General features: G+C 48.5%; 1 non-coding gene across 1 annotated transcript; it reads right to left on the bottom strand.

The window, feature by feature from the left end:
• Positions 1 to 2,811: 2,811 nt before the first annotated feature.
• LOC134578226 (small Cajal body-specific RNA 11) lies at positions 2,812 to 2,954 on the bottom strand. The gene has a single exon (XR_010086091.1). It is a non-coding gene; the product is annotated as a small Cajal body-specific RNA 11 (non-coding RNA).
• Between the last annotated feature and the right edge of the window lie 6,135 nt (positions 2,955 to 9,089).

Below are 9,089 nucleotides of genomic sequence, written 5' to 3'. Positions count from 1 at the left end.
GGGAGGGGGTGACAGGGTGACTGAGGGGGGTGACTGGTGACAGGGTGACTGAGGGGGGGTGAGAGGGTGACTGAGGGAGGGGGTGACAGGGTGATTGAGGGGGGTGACAGGGTGAGGGGGGGTGACAAGGTGACTGAGGGGGGTGACAGGGTGACTGAGGGGGGTGACAGGGTGACTGAGGGAGGGTGACTGGGGGGTGACTGGTGACTGGGTGACTGAGGGTGGTGACAGGGTGACTGGGGGGGTGACTGGTGACAGGGTGACTGAGGGGGGTGACAGGGTGAGGGGGGTGACAGGGTGACTGAGGGGGGTGACAGAGTGACTGAGGGAGGGGGTGACAGGGTGACTGAGGGGGGGTGACTGGTGACAGGGTGACTGAGGAGGGGTGACAGGGTGACTGAGGGGAGGTGACAGGGTGACTGAGGGGGGGTGAATGAGGGGGTGACAATGTGAGGGGGGTTGACAGGGTAACTGAGGGGGGTGACAGAGTGACTGAGGGAGGGGGTGACAGGGTGACTGAGGGGGGTGACTGGTGACAGGGTGACTGAGGGGGGGTGAGAGGGTGACTGAGGGAGGGGGTGACAGGGTGATTGAGGGGGGTGACAGGGTGAGGGGGGTGACAGGGTGACTGAGGGAGGTGGCAGGGTGACTGAGGGGGGTGACAGGGTGACTGAGGGAGGGGTTGACTGGTGACTGAGGGAGGGGGTTGTCAGGGTGACTGAGGGGGTGACTGGGGGGGGTGACAGGGTGACTGAGGGGGGGTGACAGGGTGACTGGTGACAGGGTGACTGGGGGGGTGACTGGGTGACTGGGGGGACTGGTGACAGGGTGACTGAGGGGGTGACAGGGTGAGGGGGGTGACAGGGTGACTGAGGGGGGTGACAGAGTGACTGAGGGAGGGGGTGACAGGGTGACTGAGGGGGGTGACTGGGTGACTGAGGGGGGTGACTGGTGACAGGGTGACTGAGGGGGTTGACAGGGTGACTGAGGGAGGGGGTGAGAGGGTGACTGAGGGGGGGTGACAGGGTGACTGAGGGAGGGGGTGAGAGGGTGACTGAGGGGGGGGTGAGAGGGTGACTGAGGGAGGGGGTGAGAGGGTGACTGAGGGGGGGTGACAGGGTGACTGAGGGGGGGTGACAGGGTGACTGAGGGAGGGGGTGAGAGGGTGACTGAGGGATGGGGTGAGAGGGTGACTGAGGGGGGGTGAGAGGGTGACTGAGGGAGGGGGTGAGAGGGTGACTGAGGGAGGGGGTGAGAGGGTGACTGAGGGAGGGGGTGACAGGGTGATTGAGGGGGGTGACAGGGTGACTAAGGGAGGGGGTGACAGGGTGACTGAGGGAGGGGGTGAGAGTGAATTTACAATAATATTTTCTTACCATGATTCAGGGTCTGTCTCTCTCCATCCCAGGCAGTGCAGGAGGTGCAGGCAGAGTGGCCGCAGGGAAGAAACCTGGCAGAATGCACGCTCTGCTGGCACACTCCATAATAACTCCATAATAATCCCCTCCCTGTGCTCTGACTCACTCACTGAGCGCCTGAGCCGCGAGGGAGAGGACGACCAGCAGGAGGGACAGAGTGTGGCACCCCCCTACTGGATGGCACCCGGGGCGGACCGCCCCCTCCCCCCCCCTTAGTACGCCACTGCCCCCGGGCAAAACAGTACACTGGGGCCCTGTCTACACAACCACTCACAGGAATAAAAATGTAAATTATCGATAAAATTAAGCTTATATTTATTGGTACCTCCAACAAATACAATACATTCATACAATACAAACACACATACTGTTGAATACACACACACACAGACTGATAAATACACACACATGGACTGCTGAATACACACACAAACTGCTGAGTACACACACAAACTGCTGAGTACACACACAAACTGCTAAATGCATACACAGACTGCTTAATACACACACACTGACTACTTAAAGCGGCACTGTCATGGCCGAATCCCGTTTTTTCTTAACCCCCCTCCCGCCTCCACTACATCTAACTGACCCCCTAGTCACCCCCAAATGCCCCTAAGCCCCCCATATTACCTATTTTTAAATCTTTATTTCCTGCCCCGATCTATATTCAGGGCGCCGCCATCTTTGTGTGGGTAGAGGAAGTCCCTGTGGGACACGTCATCTGCCCACACTAGATGGCGCTGTGAGATTCCCGCACATGCCCAGTGAAACACCTGGACATGCGAACGGGAATTTCGTCTATTCATTAATTCGTCAGAAAGCCGAATGAATGAATAGAAATGTCAGACGAACAAACAAACACTGAGTATCAGTGTTAGTTTGTTCGTTCAGTTTATTACGAGGGAGTTACCAGCACGCAGCTCCCTCCTTGTAATATGTAAAGATAGAAGCGGCAGGGAGCTGTGCTCCCCACCACTTCATAAACCCCCCATGTCCTCCCTCACTATATGGGGGATCAATATGACCCCAATAATAGCATAAGGGAGATTAAAATCTCCCCAATGCCCCCACTCACCTGTGGCTGCTCACTGTTAAAAAACAAACAAAAAAAACTACTATCCGGCCCCCACCCCTGCGCGGTGGGTGGGGGCCATAAAGATAATGAGGAGGGAGGACCTACTGTCCTCCACCCCGGCCCCAACCCCTGCATGGTGGGTGGGGGCCATAAATTACAATGGGGGGAGACAACCTGTCCTCTCGCCCCCGCCCTTGAGCGGTGGGTGGGGGCCATAAAGATAATGAGGGGGGGGAGGAACCTACTGTCCTCCCCCCTGGCCCCCACCCTTGAGCGGTGGGTGGGGGCCATAAAGATAATGAGGGGGGAGGACCTACTGTCCTCCCCTCCTGGCCCCCACCCCTGCGCGGTGGGTGGGGGCCATAAATTACAATGGGAGGGAGGGACCTACTGTCCTCCCCCCGGCCCCCACCCTTGAGCGGTGGGTGGGGGCCATAAAGATAATGAGGGGGGAGGACCTACTGTCCTCCCCTCCCAGCCCCCACCCCTGCACGGTGGGTGGGGGCCATAAATTACAATGGTAGGGGGGACCTACTGTCCTCCCCCCCCAGCCCCCACCCTTGAGCAGTGGGTGGGGGCCATAAAGACCTACTGTTCTCCCCCCCATCAAAGGTGAGTAGGGGTCCCTAAGCCCCTAGTTACCCACCCCCCCACCCCAAAAAAAGTTACCCCCTACCTACCCCCTCACCCTAAAAAATAGTGAGGGGGGAATAAAATAACTAACCTGTAAAGAAAAATTAAACTTACCATTTGACGTCTTCTTTTTTCTAAAATCTTCATTTTTCAGCCCCAAAAAAGGCCAAATAAAAATCCAGGTTAGTTATGTTATTCCCCCCTCACTATTTTTTAGGGTGAGGGGGGCCGGGAGGGGAGGACAGAAGGTCCTCATTATCTTTATGGCCCCCACCCACCGCTCAAGGGTGGGGGCCGGGGGGGGGGAGGACAGTAGGTTCCTCTCCCCCCCTCATTATCTTTATGGCCCCCACCCACCACTCAAGGGTAGGGGCCGGGGGGGTGAGGACAGTAGGTCCCCCCACATTGTAATTTATGGCCCCCACCCACTGCGCAGGGGTGAGGGCCGGGAGGGGAGGTCAGTAGGTCCTCCCCCCTCATTATCTTCATGGCCCCCACCCACCGCTCGAGGGTGGGGGTGGGGGGGAGGACAGTAGGTTTCTCCCCCCCTCATTATCTTTATGGCCCCCACCCACCGCTCAAGGGTAGGGGCCGGGGGTGAGGACAGTAGGTCCCCCCCATTGTCCATTATGGCCCCCACCCACCGTTCAAGGGTGGGGGCCAATAGGTTTTTTGGGTTGTTTTTTTTACAGTGAGCAGCCACAGGCTTCGCACTGCTTACTAGACATGCCCCTACTCGCGGTATAGCGAGTAGGGGCATAATTTACTAATACTAAGTACTCTTTACTTAGTGTTAGTAAATTTGGCTGAAAGACCAATTTAGGTCTTTCAGCCTTTTAGTAGATAGCGCCCTGGTACCGTGGGAATTAGGGAGTTATCTACTAAGCGGCTGCGAGATGCAGCCGCGGCACAAATCAGATCGGAGTTTGGTCCCTTGTTCCTGCCACCGAAACACAGGTTTTCCCACTTCCATATTCTTCTCAGAATCCTTAATTCCTAGGAGCCAAAGCGCGGGAGAAGGGGGGATCGTTGTCCCTTTGTCTCCCAGGCATGAAAAGTATGCCACTCAGTGTCTTCCTCCCATACTTCCTCCCTACTTGGAAAGGACAGCGCAGGAAACCCCCAGCCTCTTTGTTCCCCAGGTAGCAGATAGCCCACCAAAGCCACCATTGTCCCCAAAGGATGTCCACACCAATCCCCAGGGACCCCCTTAACGTTACCTGCCTCGAACAGCCTCCGTTCGCGGGGTCCCCGTGTGAAACCAGGCAAGAGAAGCATCTCCTTTCGGGGTACGAATGCTCCCCCTGGTTGGCGCTCGTCTGTACGAACAGCGGCCACACAGGGAAGCACTCACTCTAAATGAGGTATCGGGGTAGTCCCCGTTCGGGAGGTGAATGAATTCCCTTTGTGGAAAACCTCCCAAACAGGGAGCAGGCACATGAATAGACATATTTAAGCTTGTGCTTTCTGGATGGTATGTGCAAAGCTCTTGCCACAAATCTGAAATGACTTAAGCCATCTTCAAAGCTGAAATACGAAACATTGGACCTCACAGGCTTCCATTATTGAGTTGTAAGTTAACGCATTAATGGATACCAAGGTGTGTTTTTTTTTTAGAATCTACCTATATAATGCAATACATGGATCCCAAGTCTATTGCCAGTTTAAAGGATCACTATAGCATTATGAATGCAGACTTGTATTTCTTCTAACGTTATAGTGACCTAGCTGCAGCATAGTTTTAGCCTCCCCTCCCCCGCCCCCTCCCCCCCCTTTCCGTTTTCTGTAAAAACCTAAAGAGCGGTTTGTACTTACCTCTTCTCCAGCACCAAGACTCCCATGACTCTGCCAGCCACTATACCTTCGCAATGTTTTTCGGCTCTCAAGCCGATAGCCAATCAAGTGCTCATCACTGGATCTGATGCACATGCGCAGCAAGAACCACACAAACATTCAAATGTTTCTCATAGGAAAGCATTGAAATAAACTCTTTCCTATGAGCTGTAACTTCACATAGCCTGGTTTTACTGTAATTGTAGAAGAAGCGCCTCTAGTGGATGTCAGGAAGACAGCCACTAGAGGTGCGTTTATCCCCACAATGTAAACATTGCAGCTTCTACAAAACTGCAAAGTTTGACAATGCATGGTTATAAGGACAGGGATGAAGTGGTCTTGGGGATTTTAGCGGTCCTTTAACCCCTTAAGGACACATGACAGGTGTGACATGTCATGATTCCCTTTTATTCCAGAAGTTTGGTCCTTAAGGGGTTAAAGAGATTGAGATGGCTTACAATGGCACTACAGGTCATCCACCAAGAAAAATGTAGCCTGCAAACACCTGAAGTAATCAGATTAGTAATCTCTGGTTTAAGAACACAGCAATCTTTCTACCGCTCTGTCATTTCTTAGGGACACCATAAATCCACTGCTTGAAGACATGTACCTTTTTTTTTCTGTTCCTTCACGTGTCTTTGCATTAATGAAGACGCTTATAAATCTTGTCTTAAACTCGTAATAATCTCTCCCAGACTCAATACATTTAAAATAAATCTTCCCAGAGGCAGTATTAGTAACAAGCCTTATCATGATCACACTGCAGTTCTGAAAAAAATAAAAAAAATAAAAAATAAAACTTTAAAAATTGACTGCTATATCTCTTTAACCCCTTAAGGACACATGACATGTGTGACATGTCATGATTCCCTTTTATTCCCAAAGTTTGGTCCTTAAGGGGTTAAATGTTAGACAATTTATAGACAGCAGGGTAGAGGTCCAATAAAATGTAAAAAAAAAAAAAAATGATCTTAAATAAACAGTACAGGGTGGAAAATGTCCCTACTGAAACTCCCTAGTAGAAATTTAACCTTCTGCAGCGTGCCTTAAAGGAAATAAATAGCTACACGCTGTGGTTTTGTTCAAGCCTTCCTTAAACCAGCCATTCCCCCTCTCTACTAAAATAACATCTATGGAAATGTGAGTGGAAGTGTATTTACATTGAAATACAGGATGGCTGTCGAAAAATTCATGCTCTTTGACTGCTGTGAGCTCTAGCATGGTTTTATAACGTTCCTGTGTTGAAATTCGAAGAATAACTACATTATCCAAAACAGCATGAACCCAAATGCCAGATTTAAACCTTGTTTTTTGTTGTTTTTGGACCACATTTCACTTCCGCGTTGTCCGTACAAACACGTGTACAAATTTGTACAGAAGTGATAGCATACCTTCCAACAAATGGACAGAGAGATAGCCTTTAATTTTAGGGATGGGAGTGCGGGTGTGGCCAGAGGCTGGGCTGCTTTGAGAAATTTTAAAGGACCACTATAGGCACCCAGACCACTTCGGCTTAATGAAGTGGTCTGGGTGCCTGGTCCAGCTAGGTTTAACCCTTTTTTTAATAAACATAGCAGTTTCAGAGAAACTGCTATGTTTATATTAGGGTTAAGCAAGCCTCTAGTGGCTGTCTCATTGACAGCCGCTAGAGGCGCTTGCGTGCTTCTCACTGTGAAAATCACAGTGAGAAGACGTCAGCGTAAATAGGAAAGCATTGTAAATGCTTTCCTATAAGACTGGCTGAATGCACGCGCGGCTCTTGCCACGCATGCACATTCAGCAGAGGAGGCGGAGAGGAGGAGGAGAGTTTAACCCCTTCCGCCCCCTAGAGCCCGGCGGGAGGGGGTCCCTGAGGGTGGGGGCACCCTCAGGGCACTATAGTGCCAGGAAAACGAGTATGTTTTCCTGGCACTATAGTGGTCCTTTAAGGTTGCTACTGTTTTTTGCTGTTTAGTCCTATTTTGCTACATTTGTATCCTTTTGACTAGGTGTGGTGCTGGATATACTGTGTACTACTACTTCTTAGGCATATAGTATCTCTCCTATTTTTTACCTCCTTTCATTAGGCTACATATATATGCTTTACCTCAGTATTTTTAAGAGTTATTAATAAAGCTTTTGTTATTTTTCTAAGACCTTTTTTAGATTGGACTGGGACCTAATCCTATTGGTCACTTTTTATGAGAGTGGTCTCTTTAGAATTAATTTTATTCCATAAACTACCTGCAGATTAATGATCAAAGTATCTCAAACGTATCCAAAATGTTATATTTACACGTATTTGGACATGCCATTGGCTTCTTTTGGCTTGAATACGTATATCGCAGTCGTAAGTGTCTGGTTTCCAGCCAGCCATGCAGCAAGTCACCATCTTTATGTGTCCTCCGTCTCTGCACATTCACCATCAGTGTGTTTGACACCAGATGCTCCGACCCCATGCCATTTAATGACACCGACACCAGTGACATTGTGCCATAAGTTCCTGACCCTGGCTTGTCTCGGTCCTCACCCCAGCACTGACCTCACGGCTAATTTTCTGCTTCCCTGACTTTGCTTGTCTTTGTTTATGATACATAGCTACCTGCCTCCAGGTACACAGATTCCACTTTAAGGAGGTGTCTACTTGTATGTCCTCTTAATGTACAGTTATTTGCCTCTTCTGTCTCTTACCTGATTTCTGCAGTTAATGATCCAGCATATTGGCAAATTATCATGCAGCGTCGGTATCTGAACAATAACCTTTTCAGAACTGCAGCCAGTATTACGTATTTTGTTTTTTTTTAAATGTCACAACTTCTTCTGTCAGTAAAGCTGACAAAGTTAGAAAGTATTATCAATTTAAAATCAGGCCTAATTTCAGTCATCCGTGTTAAATCGGAGAATCTAGATCAATCACAGATCAATACTGTTCCGTTTCTTCCCGATGAGTGATGGTAAGAAAGAAAAGAACACTGCCGTAAATAGAATAATTTGAAATAAAATTAAAACGTAACTTTTAATGGTGAAGAATGGTTTATTGAGAGTAATTTTTGTATACACCTCTATATGTATATTTTCTTCACCATTAAAAGTTATGTTTTAATTTTATTTCAAATTATTCTATTTACGGCAGTGTTCTTTCCTTTCTTACCATATTCTATTTAGGGTTAACGCCTTCACTGCCCTACCAACTTACTTTACACCAGTCTTCCACTTTGTTTATTTCCCCGATGAGTGAGCTTTATTGGTTATGGTGCTAGGACTGTTCTCTTATTTGTTTACATATGGTTTAATGGGTCCTTTATTATCAAACTGAAAATGGTACAGCTGCTAATGAGAAGTATTTTAATGGTCGGATTTATTTAGATATTTATTAATATTTTAATATATTTTTTATAAAGCACTGCTGTCCATAACAACTGGTAAAACATAACAGTTTGTTCTAGGTTATGTCACAGACAAAGGTATAAATTGGACATACTGGTACACACAGGAACTGGAGAAAATATTGTGTGAATGTATTGGTTTTGACATTGTTAACAGCTTATTATTAGCAATAGTTATAACGCGCCAACAAATTCCACAGCGCTGTTCAGTGGATGGACTAACAGACAAGTATTTGTGACCAGTTGAGTTGGACGCACATGAACAGATTGGTCTGAGAGCCAAGCTCAAATGAGCTAACATTCAAGAGGCTTATCTAGAGATGTTAATGTGCTGTGCAAACGATAGATTGTAATTTATAGAACAATTTCAACTTCATTGAAGGTTCCCATGGGAACTGGGACCTCCATAATTCTTAAATGGAAACAGTTTGGAGCAACCAGGACTCAACCAGGACTCAAGCTAGAGCTGGCCAAACCGAGCAACTGCTGGAGAAGGACCTTGGTTAGAGAGGTGACCAAGAAACTGATGGTCACTCTGGGTGATCTCAAGAGATCAAGCATAAAGATGGGAGAAACTTGAGGAAAGACAACCATTCCTGTCATACGCCACCACTCTGGCCTTTATGGGACATTATAGTCACTGTATAGCTTCTGAAGTCCCCTGGTGCCATCATATCATTCAGCATTAAACAGTTTTGTGATGTTATATGTTTTAAGGTTAACCAAAAGTTCCCAGCAGTCCATCCTCTCTGTGCTGATTTG

Source organism: Pelobates fuscus, chromosome 11, assembly GCF_036172605.1.
Source record: "Pelobates fuscus isolate aPelFus1 chromosome 11, aPelFus1.pri, whole genome shotgun sequence".
Classification (NCBI taxonomy): Eukaryota; Metazoa; Chordata; class Amphibia; order Anura; family Pelobatidae; genus Pelobates; species Pelobates fuscus.
The sequence above is the reverse complement of the archived record's forward strand: the minus strand, read 5'-3'. Positions and strand labels throughout refer to the sequence as shown.